The sequence below is a fragment of the Saimiri boliviensis genome, chromosome 3 (genome assembly GCF_048565385.1).
Source record: "Saimiri boliviensis isolate mSaiBol1 chromosome 3, mSaiBol1.pri, whole genome shotgun sequence".
NCBI classification, from domain to species: Eukaryota; Metazoa; Chordata; class Mammalia; order Primates; family Cebidae; genus Saimiri; species Saimiri boliviensis.
The window spans coordinates 12,621,839-12,648,046 of NC_133451.1; the positions used below are offsets into that span (position 1 = coordinate 12,621,839).

The following is a 26,208-nucleotide window of genomic DNA, read 5'->3' on the forward strand; positions in this document are numbered from 1 at the left end:
AACTTAGGGTATGATACAAATTGAATATAGTCTATTCTCCCCACCTCCAAAAGCTTAGCATAAATGTCTATATAAAATAGGTATGCAGCTGATGTTGACTGATAGGGCATATGTCTTGTAAGGAATGCAGAGCATACTGTAAGGCTGTTTTCATCAAAATCTGAAATCTTTTAGAGCAGAAGGGATGTCCTGTGTAAGACCATCATCTATATATCTTGCCTTCAAGTTGTTTACTGTCAAATGGCTTCCTCCAAATGCCATTTGGAGGCATAAATGAAATTTATGAGGGCAAACAATTGATTGTGAAACTTTCCTTCACATGACCTTCACATTATTTTAAAACCATTTTTTTTATAGGAAGCTAACACCAATTGTTCAAAATTGGCACTTAAATTGAAGATTATTTACCATCCATGGTCTTCATTCAAGAGTACTCTTTTAATTTTGCATGCTTGTTTCCTTTCCTGAGGATCTCCATTAATAGAAACTCCACAGTTTCCTTTGCTGATTATTTCTTTGTTCCCCCTGTTTTTTGGTCATCCAAAAGCTTTAATATCCAAATATAAGCTCTTTTGCTTTAAAAATAGGGCCATCCTTGACCTTCAACTCAAACTAGTATTGCAAAGAAATATGATTTGCTTTGCTTCTAAGAAATAAGAGAGATATCAAAGGAAAAATGAATCAATCCACCTCAGTGAGATTACTGAGAAATTTATGAGAAACAAGCCCCCATGCATACAAGGGCCACACCTAGAATACCAGATTCACTTTTAAGTGCACTTTTCTCTTTCCATAACCTGCTACTCTTACCCACACTTTTAATCCCATAAAGCACTTTATAAACATTTACTAATTGATATATTACTCTGGAATCAGTTCAGAACACAACACACAAGAGTGATGAAAAGACCTGATGTACTAATTTATGATGCAAGATTAAGAACCAAATATGATCTGAAATTTGAACAAAGAACTACAGGCAGACATCTTAGCCATCTATAATGACATAGGAGTCTGTGAACTCTAAAGCAAGAGACAGATTATTTCAGTTGGCAGTTAGAGGTTTCAAAAGGGAAAGTTTATTTATTTTTTAAATGAAGCAAAATTTAGTCAGGCAGATTGATTCATTAGGGCTATGAGCTGTCCCAGGAAGCTGCAGACTCAAGGTTGCTGCAGAACCAAGGTTGAGAGCAGAGAATGAAGCTCATTTACATTCAGGAATAAAACCAAAGCTTCTTTCTACTCTGCTCTTCCTATTCTCACTTCACTGATCCATCTGTTTTTAATATATAATTTTGAGAAACTTTACCATCCATATGTCTCTGGAAATAAAAAGAGAATCCGTGACAGTAAACCTAAGATAGACTGCAATTTAATACAATGTTAAGAATACTCCCTGTCAAGGAACATCACACACAGGGGCCTATCGGCGGGTGGGGGACTAGGGGAGGGATAGCATTAGGAGAAATACCTAACGTAGATGATGGGTTAATGGGTGCAGCAAACCACCATGGCACATGTATACCTATGTAGCAAACCTGCATGTTCTACACATGTATCCCAGAACTTAAAGTATAATAATAATAAAAAGAATACTCCCTGTCCAAAAGATTATGTCTGTTAATTATAGGCTTTAAAATGGGCATTTATATGACTGGTTCTTCCAGGGTTCTGGTTAGCAACTCTGATCTCAGGTTTGCAGAAAATGTGTAATAATAGTATCAACAAAAATAGCTCATAAATTCTTTTTAAATTTTTTATTTTAATTTATTATGTTATTTTCAATTGGCAAATCATAATTGTGTACATTTCTGGGGCACAATGTGAACTTTCGATATATTTATACAATATGGAATGATTAAACCAAGCTAATTAAGATATAAAACCAAGCTAATTAAGGTATATGTTTGACCTCCCTTACCTGTCTTTTTTTATGGTGAGATATTCAAATTTACTCTTGGTCGTTCTGAAATATACAATGCATTATTATTATCATTATTAATATTGATGTTACCCTACTGTGTAATAGGTCACAAAACATATTCCCTCTGTTTACCTTAAACTTTGTTCTCATTGATCAATGGCTCCTCATTCCCTCCCTCTCTTGTCCCCTAGCCCCTGATAACTCTCATTCTACTCTCTACTTCTGTGAGTTGAACTTTGTTACATTTCACATATAAGTGAGATCACGTGACATTTGTCTTTCTCTCCTTGACTTATTGCACTTAGCATACTGTCCTCCAGATTCATCCATGATGTTAGCAATGGCAGGATTTCCCCCATCCCCATTTAATGCTAAATAGAATTCCACTGTGTATATATACTGCATTTTAAAAAATCTGTTCATTAATGGTTGGACACTTAGGTTTATGCCATATATTGGCTATTGTGAATATTGCTGCAGTGAACATGGGAGTGCAGATATGCCTTGAACATATTGATTTCATTTTTTTTCACTATATACCTAGAAGTAGAATTACTAGAACATAATGTAGTTCTATTTTTAGGCCCTAGTGTGGGTTGACCCCCTCTATGTATCCATATTTTCTTATCATTAAGCTCCCACTTATAAGTGAGAACATGTGGTATTTGATTTTTCTGTTCCTGTGTTAGTTTGTTAAGGATAATGGCCTCTAGCTCCATCCATGTCCCGGCAAAGAACATGATCCTGTTCTTTTTTCTGACTGCATAGTATTCCATGTTGTGTAAGAATTACGTTTTCTTATCCAGTCTATTATTAATGGATACTTATGTTGATTCCATTCCTTTGCTATTGCAAATAATGCTGCAATGAACTTACACGTGCATGTGTCTTTAGAGTAGAACACTTTATATTCCTTCAGGTATTTATGGAGTAGTGGGATTGCTGGGTCGAATGTCTTTAGATCTGTCTTTAGATCTTTGCATGATCAGCACACTGTTTTCCACAATGGCAGAACTAACTTAAACTCCCACCAACAATGTGTAAGCATTCCTTTTTCTTTACAACCTCATCAGCATCTGTTATTTTCTGACTTAGTAATTGACAGATAATAGTCATTCTAACTGGGAATATCCCATCATGGTTTTGATTTGGATTTCCCTTATGATTAGTGATTTTGAGCATTTTACAATGTGTGTTACCCATTTATATGTCTTCTTTTGAGAAATGCCTATTCAGACCCTTTGATCACATTTTAATGAGATTATTATTATTTTTTCTTGTTGAGTTGTTTGAGTTTCTTTTATGTTCTGGAAAGTAGTCCCTTGTCAGATAAATATTTGCAATTATTTTCTCCTATTCAAAAGATTATCCCTTTATTCTGTTGATTGCTTCCTTTGCTGTGCAGAAGCATTTTAGTTTAATATAGCCCCATTTGTCTATTTTTGTTTTTTATTTCTTGTGCTTTTGGGGTCTTAGCCATAAAATTTTTGCCTAGATCTTTTTTTTTTTTCCTAGAGGAGCAGTCCTAACCTTTTTGGCACCAGGGACCAATTTTCACATTGCTTGTTTTTGTCAGGTTTGTCAAAGATCCAATGGTTGTAGATGTGTGGCATTGTCTCCGAGGCCTCTGTTCCCTTCCATTGGTCTATATCTCTGTTTTGGTACCAGTACCATGCTGTTTGATTACTGTAACCTTGTAATATAGTTTGAAGTCAGGTAGCATGATGCCTCCAGCTTTATTCTTTTGGTTTAGAATTGTCTTGGCTATGTGGGCTCTCTTTTTGTTCCATATGAAGTTTAGGTGGTTTTTTCCAGTTCTGTGAAGAGGGTCATAGGTAGCTTGATGGGAATAGCATTGAATCTGTAAATTACTTTGGGCAATATGGCCATTTTGATGATATTGATTCTTCCTAACCATGAGCATGATACATTTTTCCATCTGTTTGTGTCCTCTCTTATTTCCTTGAGCAGTGGTTTGTAGTTCTCCTTGAAGAGGTCCTTTATATCCTTTGTTAGTTGTATTCCTAGGTATTTTATTTTCTTTGTAGCAATTGTGAAAGGCAGTTTGTTCCTGATTTGGCTCTCTTTAAGTCTTTTGGTGGTGTATAGGAATGCTTGTGATTTCTGCACATTGATTTTGTATCCTGAGACTTTGCTGAAGTTGCTTATCTGTTTCAGGAGATTTTGGGCTGAGATGATGGGGTCTTTTAAATATACAATCATGTTGTCTGCAAATAGAGACAATTTGACTTCCTGCTTTCCTAATTGAATACCCTTTATTTCTTTTTCTTGCCTGATTGCTCTGGCTACAACTTCCAATACTGTATTGAATATGAATGGTGAAAGAGGGCATCCTTGTCTATTGTCAGATTTCAAAAGGAATGCTTTCAGTTTTTGCCCATTCAGTATGATATTGGCTGTAGGTTTGCCATAAATAGCTTTTATTATTTTGAGATACATTCCTTCGATACCTAGTTTATTGAGAGTTTTTAGCATAAAGGGCTGTTCATTTTTGTTGAAGGCCTTCTCTGCATCTATTGAGATAATCATGTGTTTTTTGTCTTTGGTTCTGTTTATGTGGTGGATTATGTTTATAGAGTTGAGTATGTTGAACTAGTCTTGCATCCCTGGGATGAAACCTACTTGATCATGATGGATAAGCTTTTTGATGTCCTGTTGCAACTGGTTTGCCAGTATTTTACTGAAGATTTTTGCATCTATGTTCATCATAGACATTGGCCTGAAGTTTTCATTTTTTGCTGAGTCTCTGCCAGGTTTTGGTATCAGGATGATGTTGCTCTCATAAAATGATTTGGGAAAGATTCCCTCTTTTGGATTGTTTGGAATAATTTCAGAAGGAGTGGCAACAGCTCCTCTTTGTATATCTGGCAGGATTCAGCTGTGAACCCATCTGGACCTGGGCGTTTTGTGGTTGGTAGGCTATTAATTACTGCTTCAACTTCAGCTCTTGTTATTGGTCTATTCAGGGTTTCAACTTCTCCCTGGTTTAGTCATGGAAGGGTGCAAGTGTCCAGGAATTTATCCATTTCTTCCAGGTTTACTGGTTTATGTGCATGGAATTGTTTGCAGTAATCTCTGATGGTAGTTTGTATTTCTGTGGAATTGGTGGTGACATCCCCTTTATCGTTTTTTATTGCATCCATTTGATTCTTCTCTCTTTTCTTTTTTTATTAATGTGGCTAACGGTCTATTTTGTTGATCTTTTCAAAAAACCAGTTCCTGGATTTATTGATTTTTTTTGAAGGGTTTTTTGGTGTGTCTGTCTTCTTCAGTTCTGCTCTGATCTTAGTTATTTCTTATCTTCTGCTAGCTTTTGAGTTTTTTTGATCTTTCTCCTCTAGCTCTTTCAATTTTGATGACAGGGTGTCAAATTTAGATCTTTACTTGCTTCTCATGTGGACTTTATTGCTATAAATTTTTCTCTAGACAGTGCTTTAAATATGTCCCAGAAATTCTGGTACGTTGTGTCTTTGTTCTGGTTGGTTTTGAAGAACATCTTTATTTCTACCTTCATTTTATTGTTTATCCAGTCAACATTCAAGAGCCAGTTGTTCAGTTTCCATGAAGTTGTGTGATTCTGAGTGAGTTTCTTAATCCTGAGTTCTAATTTGATTGCACTGTGGTCTGAGAGACTGTTTGTTATGATTTCTGTTCTTTTGCACTTGCTGAGGAGTGATTTACTTCCAGTTATGTGGTCAATGTAGAGTAGGTATGATATGGTGCTGAGAAGAATGTATATTCTGTCAGTTTGGGGTGGAGAGTTCTGTAGATGTCTATTAGGTTTACTTGGTCCAGATCTGAGTTCAAGACCTGAATATCCTTATTAATTTTCCTCATTGATCTATCTAATATTGACAGTGGAGTGTTAAAGTCTCCCACTATTAATATGTGGGAGTCTAAGTCTCTTTGTAGGTCCTTAAGAAATTGCTTTATGTGTCCGGGTGCTCCTGTATTGGGTGCACATATATTTAGGATTGTTAGCTCTTCTCGTTGCATTGATTCTCTTACTATTATGTGATGCCCTTCTTTGTCTCTTTTGATCTTTGTTGATTTAAAGTCTATTTTATCAGGGACTAGGATTGCAACTCTTGCTATTTTTTGCTCTCCATTTGCTTGGTTAATCTTCCTCCATCCCTTTATTTTGAGCCAATGTGTGTCCTTGCATGTGAGATGGGTTTCCTGGACACAGCACACCGATGAGTATTGACTTTTTATCCTATTTGCCAGTCTGTGTCTTTTGATTGGGGCTTTTAGCCCATTTACATTTATGATTACTATTATTATGTGTGAATTTTATCATGCCATTTTGATGCTAGCTGGTTGTTTTGCATGTTAGTTGATGCAGTTTCTTCATTGTGTCAATGGGCTTTACCATTTGGTACATTTTTGGAGTGGCTGGTACTGGTTGTTCCTTTCTATGTTTAGTGCTTCTTTCAGAAGGTCTTGTAAGGCAGGTCTGGTGGTGACAAAATTTCTACACCATTGCTTGTTCATAAAACTTTAGGTTTATTTCTCCTTCGCTTATGAAGCTTAGTTTGGCTGGATAGGAAATTCTAGGTTGTAATTCTTTTCTTTAAGGATGTTGAATATTGCCCCCCATTCTCTTCTGGATTGTAGGGTTTTTGCTGAGAGATCCGCTGTGAGTCTGATGTGCTTCCCTTTGTGAGTAACCTGACCTTTCTCTCTGAGTGCCCTTAGCATTTTTTCCTTCTTTTCAACCCTGCTGAATCTGACAATTATGTGCCTTGGGGTTGCTCTTCTTGAGAAATATCTATGTGTTTTTCTCTGTATTTCATGGCCTGAATATTGGCCTGCCTTGCTAGGTTGAGGACGTTTTCCTGAATAATATCCTGAAGAGTGTTTTCCAGTTTGGATTCATTCTCTCTGTCACATTCAGGTACCCCTATCAAACGTAGATTAGGTTTTTTCACATAGTCCCATATTTCTCTGAGTCTTTGTTTATTTTCTTTCACTCTTTTTTCTCTAATCATGCCTTCTCATTTTATTTCATTGAGTTGATCCTCAATCTCTGATATCCTTTCTTCTGCTTGGTCAATTCGGCTATTGAAACTTGTGTATGCTTTGCGAAGTTCTCGTGTTGTTTTTTTTCAGCTCCATCAGGTCATTTATATTCTTCTCTAAGCTGTTTATTCTTGTTATCATTTTGTCAAACCTTTTTTCAAGGTTCTTAGTTTCTTTGCATTGGGTTAAAATGTTATTTTACCTCAGAGAAGTTTGTTATTATCTACTTTCTAAAGTCTGTTTCTGTCAATTCATCACACTCATTCTAGATCCAGCTTTGTTCCCTCGCTGGTGAGGAATTGTGATTCCTTGGAAGAGGAGAGGCATTCTGATTTTGGGTGTTTTCATTCTTTTTGTGCTGGTTTCTTCCCATCTTTGTCAATTTATCTACCTGTTGTCTTTGTAGTTGGTGATTTTTGGATGGGGTCTCAGAGTGGACGTCCTTTTTGTTGATGATGAACTTATTTCCTTCTGTTTTTTAGTTTTCCTTTTAACAATCAGGCACGTCTGCTGTGGGACTGCTGGAGGTCCACTCCAGATCCTGCTTGCCTGGGGTCACCTGTGGTAGCTGCAGAACTGTAATGGTTTCTGCTAGTTTCTTCTTCTGTTTTCTTTGCCCCAGAAGGATACCCACCAGATGTCAGCCTGAGCCCTCTTTTATAAGGTATGTCTTTGGATATACTGAAATCAGGGAGCTGCTTGAGGAAACAGTCTGACCCTTATAGTAGCTCAAATGCTGAGCTGTGAGCTCCATTGTTTCATTCAGAGCTGCTGGACAGGTACGTTTAAGTCTGTTGCAGTGGAACTCATAACCATTTTTTTTTTTCCCAGGTCCTCTGTCCTGGGAATGTAGGGCTTTATTTATAAGCTCCTGATGTGCTTCTGCCTTTTTGCAGAGATGAACTGCTCAGCTAGGAGGTGGCCTAGTCACAGTCTGCCAGCAGAGGCATTGCTGAGCTGCTGTGGGCTCTGCCCAGCTGCTGTGTGAACTTCCTTGTGGTTTTTTTTATAGAGGTATAGTTAGAACTGCTTCAGTAATGGTGGACTGCCTCAGTAATGGCAGATTGCTTGGGTAATGGTGGACTGCCTTGGTAATGATGGACTGCCTCAGTAATGGTGTACTGCCTCAGTGTGTTGGACTGCCTCAGTAATGGCAGACACCCTTCCGCCTACAGAGTTGGACCATTCTGGGTCCAGCTGCACTTGTTGTGAAACTCTGAATCCAGAGCATTTCAGATTGTTGGTCTTTGTGGGGGTGGGACCTGCCAAGCCAGGTCACCTGGTTCCCTGTTTCAGCTACTTTTTTCAGTTGAATGGGTGGCTCTGTCTCCTAGGTGTTCCAGGCACCAGTTGAAACAGCTGCCCAGATTTGTTTGAATTTTTGTGTGGAGACTCACTGCGCTGCTGAAACAGCCATGCTGGAAACTTGCAGCCCTTTTCAGCCTGGGAATCTCTTGGTCTGCAGGCAGGTGACCATTCACCATCTGTGTTGTTCTTTCTGGGAACTGTGCTCCAGAGCTGTTCCTATTCAGCCATCTTGGATCCACCCTCCTATTATCTTTTTGATGTATTTGAGGTTTTATTTGCTAGTATTTTACTGAAATTTTAGAACCTATATTTATCAGAGATATTAGCCTGTAGTCTTTTCTCTCTCTCTCTCTCTCTCTTTTTTTTTTTTTGTCCTTGTCTGATTTTGGTATCAGGGTAATGCTGGTCTCATAGAATGAGTTAGAAAGAATTCCCTCCTCTTCATTTGATAATTGGTATTAATTCTTTTTTGTAAGCTTGGTAGAATTCAGTAGTAAAGCTATCTTGGGCCTTTCTTTTTGGGAAGCCTTTTATTCAGCCTCATTACTCATCATTGGTTTGTTCAAAGTTTTGACTTTTTATGGTTAAATTTGATAGTTTGTATGTGTCCCATTTCCTCTAGGTTTTTCCATTTGTTAGTATGTAGTTGTTGATAATAGTTATGATGATCCTTTGCATTTTTGTGGTATCAGTTGCAGTGAATCTTTTTTCATTTCTGGTTTTGTTTTTTGTCTTCTCTCTTTTCTTGGTTAGTCTAGCTAGCAGTTTATTGATTTTGTTTATCTTTATGAAAAATCAATTTTTAATTTTATTGAGCCTTTGTATTTTTTTAATATCTATTTTGTTTTGCTCTACTAATTTTTATTATTGCTTTCTTTTTAAATTTTGGGTTTGGCTTGTTCTTTCTTTTCTAGTTTATTGAGGTGTACCATTACATTATTTGAAATCTTTCTGCTTTTTTTGTTGTGGGTGTTTATTGCTTTAAAATTCCATCTCAGCATTGCTTTTGCTGTTTCCCATAGGTTTTGGTATGTTGTTTTTAAATTTTTATTTGTTTTTTTTAAAAAATTAAATTTTCTTTTTAATATCTTCACTGACCCAGTAGTCATTTAGAAGCAAATTGTTTAATTTCCATGTGTTTATAAAATTTCTATGTTCTTCTTGTTATTAATTTTTTTGTTTTATTTACTGTGGTCTCAGAAGATAGCTGATATAATTTCAATTTTTTAAATTTGTTGAGACTTGTTTTGTGGCCTAACACATGGTCTATCTTAGAGAATGTTCCATGTGTTGATGAGAAGAATGCATATTCTGCAGCTGTTGTTGAAAACATTCTGTAAATGTCTATTAGGTCCACTTGGTCTAAATTGCAACTTTAAATCTAGTGTTTCTTTGTTGATCTTCTGTCTAGATATTCTGTTTAATGCAGATAATGGGGTGTTAAAGTTCCCAAATATTATTGAATTGGAGTCTATCTCTCCCTTTAGATCTAATAATATTTGCTATGTATACATTTGGGTGCTCAAGTGTTAAATGCATATATATTTCAAATTGTTATATTCTGTTGCTCAATTGAACCGTTTATCATTATATAATGACCTTCCTTTTTTTTTTTTTTTCTTTCTGCTTTTGACTTAATTCAATTTTACCTGATGTAAGTATAGCTACTTCTGGTAGCTTTTGGTTTCTATTTGTATGATATCTTTTTCCATTCCTTTATGTTCCAGTCTATATCTGTCTTTATAGGTAAAGTAAGTTTCGTGTAGGCATCATATCAGCATATACTTGGATTTTTCTTTTATTCATTCATACATCTCTTAAGTGAGATTTTAATTCATTCATATTTAAGGTTATTATTGGTAGGTGATGACTTATTTCTGTCATTTTGTGAATCATTTTTTGGTTGCTTTGTTTATCATTTGTTCCTTTCTTTCTCTATTATAATTTATCATCACAGTTTGGTGACTTTCTTGTTGTTTTGAATACCCTTTGTTTCTTTATTTCTCTCTCACTATGTTTCATTGCAGTTTGGTGGTTTTCTGTGTTAGTAACATTTGCCTCCTTTCTCTTTCTAAATTGTGTATCTGACCTACTGCTGTGTTTTATATTTTCCTTTGTTTTCATGACAGTAGGTTTTTATCTTTTTTCTTCCAGATGTAGAACTCTTTTAATGAGGAAGAGTTAATGCAAGCACCAGGACTTCATTGAATCACCTCTCCACTGATAGGATTGGGAAGGGACAGATGCTTGCTTTGTGGGTAGTTGCTGACCAGCAGTTGCTTCTTGACAGGAGAAAACTTAAAAACAGCACCCCAGGCTTTGTGGGGAAGCTGGCTTGGAATTCAAACCTGGAAGACGTGTATCATGTTTTTTTGCAGCCTGATGCTGTTGGCTAGTTTCTCTGCTATGGTTCCTTTGTTGGCCAGAATACTAAGCAGCTACTAAGGTCTGCATACAGGTCTTTTGAATCCCACCTCGGTTTCTAATTGACCCCATGTAATCTAAACCTCCTGGTCCTGGGCATTTTCTGAAAAATGACAGGAGGAAACACTTGGGTATAGAATTAGAAGTGGCAAAGAGGTAGGTGCTGCTCCATGAAGAGCTTTTAACAGCATGTTGGAGTGTGGCCATCATTCGGCAGACATGGGGAAGCTATTGCAAAATTACATAGGCAGTTCTTTGATCAGAGAATGATTTAGAAAGATCACATTGTCAGGAGTATGAAGGATAGCGGTAGGGTGAGAACAGTGGCAGGGGACTAGGTAGGAGTCAATTGAATTGATCCAGGCAAGAAGTAATGAGAATCTGAACAAAGCCATTACACTGAGACTGGAGAATTGGCAGGGACAGGTTTTCATAACTATTTACTTCCCACTCTTACCTATGTTGTCTACTTTTAGATGAGTTAAGTTGGAAATCTTTCACATTTGCGCTGTCAAGGTCACTCCTGGCCGGCACATGAGGAAACCTGGAAATGATTTATTTTTAACTTGCTTAGGCACAGAGATTGACAATATGTGGAACAATGGAACCTGGCACATTCTGCATCATCTGGTGAAATGACTACCTTATTAATAGGGAGCCAGTTCTTAACTCTGCCACTTTTTGTTTTTTTCATTAATATTTTGCTATATTCTTTTATATATTTTTATATATATATATATTTATATATATATATATTTATTTATGGATACATGTACATATATTTAACAGAGTTGAGAATATACTGCAAAAACTATTTTGCATTCTACTTTTACCCTTAAACCTTCTGTTATAAATATTGTTTATTCCACAAGAAATTTTTAGTAATGTAATTTTTAATAATTTCAGTTTCTTTTGTATTACTGTACACTTTTTTTTTTGAGACGGAGTCTTGCTCTTTTGCCAGGCTGGAGTGCAGTGGCATGATCTTGGCTTACCACAACCTCTGTCTCCCAGATTCAAGCGATTCCCCTGCCTCAGCCTCCTGAGTAGCTGGGACTACAGGTGCATGCCACCGTGCCCGGCTAATTTTTTGTATTTTAGTAGAGATGGGGTTTCACCATGGCCAGGATGGTCTCGATCTCCTGACCTCATGATCTGCCCACCTCAGCTTCCCAAAGTGCTGGGATTACAGGCGTGAGCCACTGCGCCTGGCATGTATATGGTTTTAACTAATCCCTTATTGTTGAATACTCAAGTCATTTCTGGTTTTTAGCTATTATAAGTAATACTGTAATGCACAATTTTACAAAATTGTTATAGCAGCCCAAACTGGAAAACAACCTAAATATCCTTCCACAGAAGAATAAACACATTGCAGTAGATTCAGTATTGCTGAATCCTATTCAACAATATAAAACAACAAAATGCAGATACACAAAACAATATGGGTGAATCTCAAAAACTTGATGTTCATGGAAAGACACTAGACACAGAGAAAGGACTTCTATATGATTCCATTTACACAGTTCTAGAATGGGTTAAACAGCTGTGGTAGTAGAGGTTAGGACAATGGTTGCTTCTTGAGGGTGTGACTGCCTTGAATGGGAAAGGTGGAGTTTTCTGGAATGGTAAGATGATCTATGACCTTATGGGAATGGTGGTGAGATAGGTATATACATTTGCCAAAGTTCATTGAAGTCTACATTTAAAATCCATGTACTTTATTGTATGTTATTTTTACCTTAATTTAAAAAATCCATAAACACTTATCCTTTTTCTGGGTTGATGAAGTTGATACAAATTTGGAGTAGTATAAAAAGGTTATGTGGAGTGTATCACACATCTCTTAAGTTTACAAGCATGGATTTTAAGTCATAAACTCAAATAATGTATGATATTATGTGGAAGGAGACACAAGAAAAATATTACAGCATTCCCAAGACTATATGTAACACAATCTCCTGAGTTTACAGCCCTCCCACAAGATACCTAATATACAAGATTGTTGTGCAATGCTATAAAAGGACGTACACAGTCTATTCTGAAAAACTGGTACTTCAATAAATAAGATTAGTGGAGGAACCAGGATATAAGAAAACATAAAAACTTTTAGAAGGTCAACAAAGCCTGGGGAGATAAAACTCAATAGTTCAGCAACAGCAGTGGAATGGAGTTTTCTTTATTTTAGACAGAAAATTACAAGGTGCTGTTTGAGCTTATAGCTGAAGTTGCAGTAGTCCCTTGCAGGAGTACAATTTAACAAGCATCTAGGAATCTGAACCCATCCACATACAGAAAATGGAAAGATAGCTTTTTGTTGGCTATTCACTGTGATGAGACATGTTCCACCAGCAAGGAAAATTCTGAGGGAATGAAAAATGTTCTGTCTTGTTTTGGGTGGTAGTTACATGACAGTATACAATTGTCAAAACTCATCCAACTGAACATATTATTGACATAAGTACCTCAGTAAGACCAGTGCATATTGTTGATATCAGTACCTCAGTAAAAATAATGTAAATAATAAAAAAGCAAATAAGAGGAGGAAGATTATTCTGTTTCCCACTATTTCAATGAAAAATTAACATCCACTAAGTAGTAGAGCAGATCAGATCTGGAGTTGTCAGGACCAGACTTATTGCTTGGAGGAATGGTGAAATTCATTTAGTGCAGCTGGGTGGGAGGTATCCAGGTCATCTCTGAGTAGCAGATAGACTGGCTAGAGTAGAGATATCATCTATGCCTTTGGCACAAAACCAAGAAAGTCTGTGTGAATTTGCAACTTAGTATGGTGATAACAAATAGGTCTCATCTTCTCTCATTCATGAATCGCACAGGGAGCCTTGGGTACATGAGGATAAAGCCCTGAATCCATGCTCAAATGGAAGAGTCAGCATTGATTAGTGATGTCTGTTGAGGGTGGCAGGTGGATTGGAGACATGTATGCCAAATATTTGCTAAGCACTCCTGGCCCAATTTTTCTGAAAAACGAAGGAGGATGGAGGCTGGATGCTCAAGACTACAAGGAAATTTCTTTAGTGACTATTGTGGTGCTGGTCATGTAGGTATACTGGATTTGGAGATCATATTCTATTTCTTTCAGAAGCTTCCAGGAGTGAAGACAGATAAAAGTGTCAAACAGCTTGACTGAAGCATCAGTCTGAAGGGGCTTGGCAGAGGTGGAAACCAGATCTATGAAAAGATGACTGACACCAGAGTAGATGGGGGCAGAGGAAGTGAGTGTTGGTTATGTAGGAGGTGGCCCTGGATCGCCTGGCTGGATGGCATTTAGCTCCAGAGGCTTTGTGGGTGGGGTGCTGCTGTCAGGGTACACAACTGAATTGGACCACAAATCAAAAGCCATGGATTGCTGAATTCCAGAGCCTTTAACTAGTCTTCCATCCATGAGAACAGGTCTGGTGCCAGATCCTGGAGTCCAGTGGTCAGATGTGAGTGGAGAGAATGTGGAGATGAAAGGATCCACTAGGAGCCTGGGAAAATGTCCCTTTGTGGTGTCCATCTCCTCCACCGTTGGCCCTCTCATTCCTGCAACTGCTCACCCTTTTAAGGCCCAGATCCTTTCTTATTTTTAAATGAGTAATATCACGCATACCATAAAGTGCGTAAAGTGCTATAGTCTTTGATGAGCACTTTTATGCACGATGAATTTTACACATGTAGGCAGCATGCAAACCACCTCCTAAGTCAAATTCTACATTTCTAACCACTCCACTCCCCACCAAAAGCTTCCTCTGTGACCTTTCCCAATCTCTACACTCCTCTTCTGGAGAAATCACTAGGGTGAACAACTCCTGTCACAGTTTGCCTGAGACAGGCGTTGCCTAGGATTTGGGACGTTGAATCCGGGACTTTCAGTGCTAAAACTGGGAAAGTTCTCAGCAAAACAAGACAATGGGACATCCTAGTCCTCACAATTCAGACCTTAAGCATCATTGATTAACCCTGCCTGGTTTTGAACTTCATTTAATGGAATGAGACTTTATGTTCTCTTTTGCATCTGGCTTCTGTTACGTAACACTGTATTTCTGTGTGTTCAGTCCTACTGTTACATGTAGCAGCTATTTTCCTTTCAATTACTGAATCATATTCCATTGTATGAGTATACTTTAATTTGTTCATTGTCCTGGTAAAAGGCATTTTGGTTCAGCTACCTTCTGATATGAATAATAATCACACTGACTAGCCTACAAAGTATACCTGCCTTTATTGTAAAATCTTCTCAATTTTTTAGGAACTAGGTAGAGGATTTAAATTATAAGCATGTTGTTTTAGCCCACTTGGGCTGCCACCACACAAACTGGGTAGATTATAAACAACAAAAAATTATTACTTACAGTTCTGGAAGCTAGGAAGTCCAAGATCAAGGTGCCGGTATGGTTGGTCTCTGGTGAAAACCCTCTTTTGAACTGCAGACTGCCAACTTGCTGTGTCCTCACACGGTAAAAGGGATGAATATACTTCCTTGGGCTTGTTTTATAAGGGCACTAATCTCATTCGTGATGGCTCTGCTTTCATGACCTAATCACCTCCCCAAAGGCCCCCAACTGCTAGTACCATAAGTTTGGCAGTTAGGATTTCTATTTAAGAATTTTGAGAGGGCACAAACTTTCAGACTATAGGACGTGTTTATAATCAAACAGGTGTTGGTGATTGCTCCATTTCCCTAAAACAATTTTAGGGACTATGCCAGAAACTGGAAAAAGAGATTAATAATTTGATTTTCTTATTTTTAACTTTTATTTTAGGTTCGGGGTACATGTACAGGTTTTTTAGATAGGTAAACTTGCATTGTAAGAGTTTGTTGTACAGATTATTTAATCACCCAGGAACTAAGCCAATTGTTACTTTTTCTGATCTTCTCCCTCCTCCCATTCTCCACCCACAAGTAGGTCCCAACATCAGTGTTTCCCTCTTTGTTTCCATGAGCACTTATTATTTAGCTCCCACTTACAAACAAGAACATGTGGTTATTTTGTTTCCGTGCTGGTTTGTTAAGTATAACAGCCTCAAGCTCCATTCATGTTCCTGCAAAGGATATGGTATTCTTTTTTATGGCTGCATAGTATTCCATAGTGCATATGTACCACATTTTCTTTATCCAGTCTTTCATTGATGGGTATTTAGGTTGCCCTATATATATTAGGTTGATTTCATGTCTTTGCTATTGTGAGTAGTGCTGCAATGGACATTCGAGTGCATGCATCTTCATGATAGAATGACTTATATTCCTTTGGGTATATACCCAGTAATGAGAATGCTGAGTTAAATAGTAGTTCTGTTTTTAGCTCTTTGAGGAATTGCCACACTGCTTTTCACAATAGTTGAATTAATTTACACTCCCATCAACAGTGTGTAAGTGTTCCCTCTTTCTCTGCAACCTCGCCAGCATGTTGTTATTTTTTGACTTTTGAGTAATAGCCATTCTGACTGGTATGAAATGGTATATCATTGTGGTTTTTATTTGCCTTTCTAATAGCAGTGATATTGAGCTTTTCTTCATATGCTTGCTGGTCACATGTATGTTTTCTTTTGAAAGGTGTCTATTGCTGTTCTTTGTTCACTTTTTTAATGGGATTGTTTTTGGGTTGTAAATTTGCTTAAGTTCCTTCTAGATAGGGGATATTTATAGATGATGGGTCCTTTGTCAGATGTATAGTTTACAAAAATTTTCTGCTGTTTTATAGGTTGTCTGTTTACTCTGTTGATAGTTTCTTTTGCTGTGGGAAAGCTTTTGTTTAATTAAATCCCATTTATCCTTTTTTGCTTTTGTCGTGATTGCTTTTGGCACCTTTGTCATGATAGCTTTTCCTATTTCTATGTCTAGAATGGTATTGCCTAGGTTGTCTTGCAGAGTTTTTATAGTTTTGGGTTTTACATTTAAGTCTTTATTAATCTTGACTTAATTTTTGCTTATGGTGTAAGAAAAAGCTCCAGTTTCAATTTTCTGCATGTGGCTAGCCAGTTTTCCCAGCACCACTTATCTAACAGGCAGTCCTTTCCCCATTGCTTGTTTCATCAGCTTTGTTGAAGATATATGGTTGTAGGTCTGTGGCTTTATTTCTGGGCTCTCTATTCTGTTTCATTGGTCTATATGTCTGTTTTTGTACAAGTACCATGTTGTTTTGGTTACTATGTTCCTGTAGTATAGTTTGAATTTGGGTGACATGATGCCTTTAGCTTTGTTCTTTTTGCTTAAGATTGCCTTGGCTATCTGGCCTCTGTTTTGGTTTCCCATGAATATCAGAATAGTTTTTTTCTAGTTCTGTGAAGTATGTCATTGGTAGTTTGATAGAAATAGCATTAAATCTATAAATTGTTTTGAGCAGTATGGCCATTTCAATGATATTGATTTTTCCTATCCATGAGCATGGAATGTTTTTCCTTTTGTTTGTGTTAGCTCTGATTTCTTTGAGCAGTATTTTTTAGTTCTCATTGTAGAGATCTTTCACCTCCCCAGTTAGCTGCATTACTAGATATTTTATTCTTTTTGTGGCAATTGTAAATGGGGTTGTGTTCCTCATTTGGCTCTCAGCTTGACTGTTGTTGATGTATGGGAATGCTAGTGATTTCTGTACATTGATTTTGTATCTTGAAACTTTGCTGAAGTTGTTTATTGGCTGAAGGAGCTTTTGGGTTGAGACTATGGAGCTTTCTAGATACAGTCATGTTGTTGGGAAACAAGGATAGTTTGACTTCCTCTCTTCCTATTTGGATGCACATTATTTCTTTCTCTTGCCTGATTGCTCTGGACAGGACTTCCAATAGTATGTTGAATAGAAGTTATAAGAGAATGCATCCTTATCATGTGCTGGTTTTCAAGAGGGATACATCCAGCTTTTGCCCATTTAGCATGGTGTTGGCTGTGGGTTTGTCACAGCTTGTGCTTATTATTTTAAGGTATGTTCCTTCAATACTTAGTTTATTGAGCATTTTCACTATAAAGAGATGTTGAATTTTTTTAAAGAATTTTCTACATCTATTGAGATTATCATGTGGTTTTTGTCTTTAGTTCTGTTTATGTGATGAATCACATTGATTGGTTTGCATATGTTGAAGCAACCTTGCATCCCAGGAATGACACCTACTTGATCATGGTGAATTAGCTTTTTGATGTGTTGCTGAATTCAGTTTGCAAGTATTTTGTTGAGGATTCTTACATCAATGTTTATCAAGGATGTTGGCCTGAAGTTTTCTTTTTTTGTGTCTGTCTATGCCAGGTTTTGTATTAGGATGATGATGGTCTCATATAATGAGTTAGGGAGGAGTTCCTTCTTCTCAATTTTCTGGAATAGTTTTAGTAGGAATGGTACCAGGTCTTCTTTATACATCTGTTAGAATTTGGCTATGATTCCTTCTGGCCCTGGGCTTTTTTTGGTTATTTATTACTGATTCAATTTTGGAGCTCATTATTGGTCTGTTCAGGGAATCAGTTTCTTCTTGGTTCAGTCTTGGGAGGGTGTATGTGTCCAGGAATTCATCTGTCTCTTCTGAGTTTTCCAGTTTGTGTGCATGGGGGTGTTCAAAGTATTGTCTGATGGTTCTTTTTATTTCTGTGGTGTCAGTGGTAACATCACCTTTGCCATTTCTAATTGTGTTTATTTGGACCTTCTCTATTTTCTTCTTTGTTAGTCTCTCTAGTGGCCTATATATTTTTACTTTATTTTCGTGATGACTCTATGTAGTACCACCATCATCCCCTCTTAACATGAGAAATTTGGGCACAGAGAAGTTAAATAATTGACACATGACAGAATAAGAATTTTAACCCAGAGTCAGAATTTTAATCTGGCTCCAGAACCTGCTTTCTCAACGCTTCACACAGTGCCTCTCACAGAAATAAGCAAAATTTTACAAGGAGGGGATTCAACCTTAAACCTCCCTGAATCTAATATTGAAATTTGCGTGATTCCTATACATGTGGAAAATTAAAGCTGTCCTACATTCTCCAAAGTTATATATGATTATAAACTCTAAAGCAGTCTATACAAATAAGAAATTGAAAATGGTTTTCAGATACTACAATGGTGAAGTCATTCCATGGCTTCTAACTAAATATCTGCCACACTATGTTCTCTGATTTTGATGGCCTTCTGATTTTCCATGAGGTTCTCTAGGCTTGAAATATCATAATTATCTTAGAGTTAAGATATTTGCTGAATGTCTTCTATGTTTCAAACTGTTGAATGCTGTAAGGGACATAAGAGAGACAGAAAATGGGAATCCCAATTTTATTAGCAGAGTGAAAGTTATGGTTTTCCACATTGTGCCTCTGAGAATATTGAGGCCTTGGTGCTCCTCAGCTTACTCAAGAGAAAAGTTTTGTCCACAAGTTACTATATAGTGCCTGGGGGTGTGGAGAGAAGAGACCTGTGAGTGTTTGGTAAAATAGAGTTAATCAGTACCATCTTTAACTGAATTGTTTTCCACATAAACCAAGGGCTAAAGGTGAATTGGGCAGATAACACAAATAATTGCTTTATTTCAAGGGTGAGTCATTTCTGGCTTGGGGCACTTGATCCAGATTTCAGTTTGATTTCATCACATTCTTACAGTTACTCCTGCTTTACCATAGAGATTAATTTCTAACGTGGTGGACTTGTGTGAGGAAACCATTCTACAGGATGTCTGAAGGTTTAATATTAAAGCAGATTAAGATCTGTAACTAATTGAAGGTTCAAAGTACCATGAGTTTTAAACACAACCCTGATGAACAGCAGGCAGTCTTTTACAATCAGCATTCTCCTCACAAACTTCTGAGTTCACACCTCTTTTCTTAGCATTCCTTTTCTTTTCTCTGTTGGAATCCTTCCCATCTCCTTCTCCGTTCAATTTTTTACATGTTTCTTCCTCTCACTTACATGGTTTCATTGGTCATAGTGTATAATGGAAGCACCAAACCCTAGATATTAAGAGGAACCCCTGGGTTTTGCAGATGAGGAAACTGAGACACATGCTGGAAAAGGGGTTTGAAGCAGTCAGAATGGAAACTTGGCTCTTGAGATTCACCACCCCAATATTTTATTTAGCATCTTCCAAAAGTATTTAAAAATATTGCTTGTTTTTTGTCATAGTATAGAATATTTCATGACTATTATGACAGATGTTAAAAAATACAGACTGTAAAGAAAAAATAAAAATCACTTGCTATTGTCTTCACCCAGAGATAATCACTATTAACAATTTGGATATATTTCCTTTCAATCTCTTTTTCATTTAAATGAGCAGACATTACATTTATTTTAAAGAAATAGAATTCTTCTGTAAGGGCACATTTGATCCTGTTTTTTGTGCTTAATTTTTTTCTTGTTAGCATTGTCTCATTGATACAGGAATTAAAAAAAAATCACTTAGGCAGATATGAGGATATGGAAGTCCTTGGTAAGACTTTTCTTTTAATAAAATGCAGCCCCAGATTATTTTTTAACAAAGAACAGCCTGTAAAGTTGAGCTGCAGACATAAAAAGGCAAGCTGGGGGCTTGAACAGGTGAATGCCAGCAGGACTAGCGACTAGACATGTTTAAGATGGCAGCTCCGTCTTCCTTTCTGTGCCAGCCACATGTACAGTAAGGAGCAGACAAGATCCACTGGTCAAAGAGAGTTCATTTACATAATAAGATTAGGATGGCGCTACCAGCCTCCCCTGCACACTATGGAAATTCATAAATGATTGAACCAATCTGTGAGCCTTATGTAAATCAGACACTGCCCCCTCCAACTGGACTATAAAATCCTGCAAATCTGCCACCAGTCAGTCTTTTCTACTTGGAGACCCCTCTCCCTATAGAGAGAGCTGTTTCTTTCTCTTCTGCCTATTAAACCTCTGCTCCTAAACTCCTCATCTGTGTCCGTGTCTAAAATTTTCCTGGCCTGCGACAATGAACCCCAGGGTATATACCCCAGACAACGTAGCCTCTTCATCATGGTGTTAAATATTCTTGAAAATACCACTCTTGATAGAGGTATATAATATATGGCTGCTGCATAATCTGTTTAACCATTTGTGGCACTTATTGAATACCATTCTCTGTTTTTGATTTAAAAGCAGATGAGTGAGACATTTCATATGTCCCAAAGGAGAGGGGAGAGAACTCCAACAATTCTGGATGGGTTGCTTTTCCTTCATAGCTTTCAATTGATTTTTCTTCCCATGGGTTACAGACCCTCACAAGGGAGAAAAAGGATGCTTGTGCACTCTGACTGTGTTGCTTTCATTACCATCGTTGTCTAGTGACTTCCGTTGCTCTTCCGTTCCCACACTGGGTACAGAGTCCACTTCATTCTGTGCTTCCTCCCCTTGCAACCAATCTTATCTTAAGAAGCAATGGCTGCTCACGCTGCCTGCCTTATGTGGATCACCCACCCCACTGGCTTTGCTCAATATCCTTCTCCTTTTTTGTTTTCAGTTTTGTTAACTTGTTCTCTCCCTCTCCGTTCTCTTTTTCTCACCTCTTTTCCTCCTTTTCTTTTTTTCCCTCCCTTTCTTCCCTTTCTTCTCTCTTTTCCCAGCTTTACTGAGATATAATTGATGAAGAATAATTCTATATATTATGGTGTACAGTATGACGTTTTGATATCTGTGTATATTTTGAAATGTTTACACAAACAGGCTAATGAACACATCCATCACCTAACATTGTTGTTATTATTTTTTGGTGGTAAGAACATTTATGATCTAATGTCTCAGCAATTTTCAAGTAGGTAATAGATTGTTATGAACTAGAGTGATCATGCTGTATCAACATCCTCCTGAAACAGAAAAAGTTCCTGCTGGGCACATGGCAAACATAGTCAGAGAAGGCTAAAGAGAAACGTGTTTATTGTTGGAGCATGGTATTTTACAGTTTCACTCTGGGAAAGGTAGAGATGTCTCTGAGACATTGGAATTACAAATTGGGCCTGGTGTTTGGAATTCTTTTCCATTCCCACGATGAAGCAGTATAAGCAGTGCAGTGGATAAGAGGGCAGACTTTAATGGCAAACAGACCTGTGCTTGGATCTCAACTTTGCCTGAACTTGCTGTGAGACTTTGGTTAGATCATTCATGTAAATCATCTGAGCCTCATTCTTCATCCCTATTTGGGATTAATAAAGGGCCCTAACTCATAGGCTTGGGCAAGAGTTGATAGCCATAGTATACCTGAAGAGTTCAGCATGGTGTCTGAAATGCCAAAGTGGTAAACAAATGGCAGCAAGGAACATTATTTATCCTATCTGTCTTGCCCTGATGTTCTTACATTCAAGGCCAATGTATTATCTTTTCAATGAATAATAGAAAATGAAAATTGAGGTGATAGCCTTATATATATATATATATATATATATACACACACACACACACACACGCACACATATACACACACACATATATATACACACACATATGTGTACACATGCATAAATATATACACACATATATTTATGTATGTTTGTGTAAAATAAACATTCTTGGTTTAAGTTAGAAAATGAGAGCTTTTGATTATTAGAACTTGCTAAGAAGCTGGAGATCAAGTTTAAGAGCATCTTTTTTTGAGGGAGGGTGGAGGGGGTTGGAGTCTCATCCTGTTGCCCAGGCTGGAGTGCAGTGGCGTGATCTCGGCTCACTGCAACCTCTACCTCCTGGGTTAAAGCAGTTCTCTGTCTGAGCCTCCCAAGTAGCTGAGATTACAGGCGCCCGCCACCACGCCAACCCCAGTTTTGCATTTTCAGTACAGACAGGGTTTCACCATCTTGGCTGGGCTTGTCTTGAACGCCTGACCTTGTGATCTACCCACCTTGGCCTCCCAAAGAAACATCTTAATAGACATATTTAAAGTAAGGAACTTAATTTTTTACTTTCTTGATACTTATAGGCTTGGGAAGCTCTACAGTGACCAACTTTGAGGGTCTGGGTTTCATGTACTGAACTTCCTGGATAATGGTCTGTTTCTGGGAAGCTGCATAATTGAGCTTGCTGGTTCCAGGCAGGCAGACTGGCTGCCCTTGAGGTTTGGAACCGGATTGGAGCTGTCACATTCACTTACTGGGACCCACATGACCTTTGTTCCACACCTGAGGCTGTTCTCTGTGAGCCAGATATGGATGTACCTGGCGCAGAATAGATGTTCTTTGCTGTGAGAACAATTTGGAGTAATATTTGCTCATAAACACAGCCGTTTCCTCAGAAAGTAACGCATTAGCAGCTTGACTGGCCGATTCCTGCTGTTCTTTCAGGCTGAACAGCAGCAGTGTCTGAATCACCTTCCGGAAGCACCTTGTGGCAATTCGCTAATTATTTTTATGATGCCAGGTCAGCAGTGAAGGTGGCCTTACTGCTTCACTCTTTCTCCAGAGCCATGTGACAGAAGAGACTATTTTTCAAACCTGAGTTTCAGTGCCCAGCCTGCCAGGAGGGGAAAGCACTGAATATTCAGGCTGAGTTGTTTGCACAGCTTTCCCTTTGCCTGTCCTTGTCCCAGTCCTGGTATTTTGTCCCTGGAAAGTGTATTATTTTCAGAGAACTGCTGAAACAAAGTACCACAAAGTGGGTGGCTTTACACAACAGAAATGCCTTCTTTCATAGTCTGGAAGCTAGAGGTCTGAAATCAAGGTGTTGGCAGGGCTGTGTTCTCTTCGAAGGCTCTAGGGGAGAATCTGTTCCAAGCTTGCTTGCTTGCTTGCTTGCTTGCTTTCTTTCTTTCTTTCTTTCTTTCTTTCTTTCTTTCTTTCTTTCTTTCTTTCTTTTTTTAGCTTCTGGTGTTGCTAGCAACCCTCAGCATTCCTTGGCTTGCTGCTGCTTTGCTTCATTCGCTGCCTCTGTCATCACATGGGATTGAGGCATGTCCTTCTCCCATGTGTCTGTTCCTGTGTCTCTTCTCTTCTTATAAAGACATCAGTCATACTGGATTAAGGGGCCACTCTACTCCACTTCGACCTCATCTTAACTAATTGCATCTGCAAAGAGTCTATTTCCAAATAACGTCACATTACAAGGTACTGGGGGTAAGGATTTTCACCTCTTTTGGGGGGACACAATTCAAATGATAACAAAACATCCAAGCATACCTTATTTCTGAAAGCTGGGACATTATTCCTATTTTTCAGGTCTGAGACTGGTCGGGAGTTGCTTTAAGTGTTTCCTTTGTAGGTAGGAGGAGGGTGGCCGAACTCCAGGCTCAAGCTCGTTGTGTGCAGGTGTGTTTTTTGAGCATGCCCTCTGTGAGCTACAATTGTTTGGGTGAATACAACTGTTTTCTTATTTTTATGAGATTATAGTGTTCCAACAAATAAAAAGAAGACTACTTTCTTCTTGCTGAGGCAAGGTTTGTATTCTAGGGCTCTTTCATTCCTGCGACACCTCATCCATGACAAAACTCTTGTTTCCAGCCCGAAGGTGAAAAAAAATTACAGTCATATTAAAAGTACCATAGGAAAGTTAAAACCCTGGAGTCAGTCATTTCAGAAAAGGCTGAACTCTTTTAACTAAACAGAGCAGCTTTGAAATTTAATAGAAATCTTGTGAGGTGTACCATAATGTGAAACACTATTTCTTTTAGTTATTTCATGAAAAGATGAGCATTTCTGTGGTGACTTTCATCTGAAGTACCTCAAATGCCACACTAATTTGATAAACGATGCTGTCTATGGGGCTTCTGCATCCTGCCCGTAGTTCTTCCCAATTTCCAAATCCTACAGAGGCATAACCTCCTCTGGAGTACTGGTTAAGGCTCTGCATGGTAGCAATTCTACTTAAACAAGGTGTTCGGGGATTCTGAGAATTTTCCATTCCTTATTTGTATTTCAAGGTGATACTTGGCATTATAAAAGAACTGTAGATTTAAAATCAGCTGTGTGAATCTGGGCCTCAGTTTCCTCAAGTGGAAAATGAAGCATTTGGACTTAGGAATTCTTTTCCAAGTTTGACTTATTTGGACTTATGACTTCTCTTCCAAGTTTAAATGTCTAGGAGTCTATGGTTTGTGAAGACTTTTCTAAATTGCTTTGAAATGTTGACCAGGGAGTTAAGCATGCTTTTAGGGAACCATCTGCAACTTGGCATTCTGCTCAGTTCTGCTGACAAAATCCTCTGTTGCATGAAGAATTTCCCTGGTATTCGACCTCCATGTTCTTCAGGCTTGTCAATGTTTATAGCACAGCAGTGACCTTGCAAAGTGAAATAGCCACCCTGCATTTCTTTCTGCCAGTGTGCCTGCTCTCCAAAGGCTGTCCCAGAGATTATTGATGAGGACTATGGCCCCGTATGATTCCTAATATTTCTGTAGCTCTTTATAGTTTTCACAATGAACTCATGAGCATTCATTTGAATCCCCCTGATAGTCTGGAGGTAAGTTAGACTGACGTTATTATTCTCATTTGAAGGATGAGGAAGCCAAGGAACATAGAGGCTACGTCACCTTAACAAAGTCACAGAGTAAATTAGTGGGAGAGGAAGGAATGGAATACAAATGTTCTGGCTTCTAGTTTAAGTTTTCTTTTACTATATTACATTTGAATCAAACTTTCCAGATGGAGAAAGAAAATAACATAAGATATATACCTACTATGTGCTGGATATACTAGTCAGGGTTCAAACCACCATGTGTTTGATTCTGAGGGCAAAATTCTTTACATTGCCCAATATTTCCTCTTTGCTGACTGCAAGCAAATGATAAACACCAAGTGCCATTATATAAAATAGATTAAATTATTTTGGTTTTATAGGCAACTTGAACACACTGAGTTTTCTTGTACACACATAACAGAACTTCCCTAAGCTATGTGCTTAGGGATGCAAATAGCACCAGGCTGGGATCATTCTTCTAGTGCCTTCCAGGGAGTTTCCATGGGAAGTGTGTGGGGAATGAGGAAAGCTGTGTAGGAAATACATTGTTTCTTTGTAAAAGACACTACTAGAAAATGGGAGGAGCTAGGAATGACATTGCCTTGTCTCTTGAATGGCTGGTGTGATGTTCAAAGACACCAAGAATTCCTTGTGGATGCTCTTACATCTTTTTCCTGGTAGCTGGGCCAACAGTGAGAGGACAAATGAGAAAATGTATGTGATTGTATTGTGGAAATGCAGCCGACTGGTCATAATAAGAAACCAACATTGTGTTTCATGAGAGAATAGACTTGGAATGCAAAAGCTATTCTGCTACTTGCTAGTTATGGGTTCTTGAGCAAGTGTCGTATCTTATTGGGCTTCAGTTTTCCCATCTTGCCTTCTAAGTCTTCAATGAAATGATCTCAGTAAAATGCCAGACCTAATACCTGAGTCTTTTCTAGTCTCAGCTGAGAAATTCCTCTTTTTTCTCACCTCTCTTTTGAGTTAGTGGCTTGGTTCCTATTAACATATTCTGGGATAAACCCATTTTTTTTTTTTTTTTTGAGACAGAGTCCCTGTCACTCACATTGGAGTGCTCTGGTGTGATCTCAGCTCATTGCAGCACCTGACTTGTTGGGTACATGTGATTCTCATACCTCAGCCTCCCAAGTAACTGGGATTGCAGGG

The 26,208-nt window shown here is 38.0% G+C and overlaps 1 pseudogene; it reads left to right on the plus strand.

Moving 5' to 3' along the window:
• The window catches only part of LOC141583975 (splicing factor C9orf78 pseudogene), a 358,102-nt pseudogene that overhangs the window by 54,714 nt on the left and 277,180 nt on the right, over positions 1 to 26,208 (plus strand).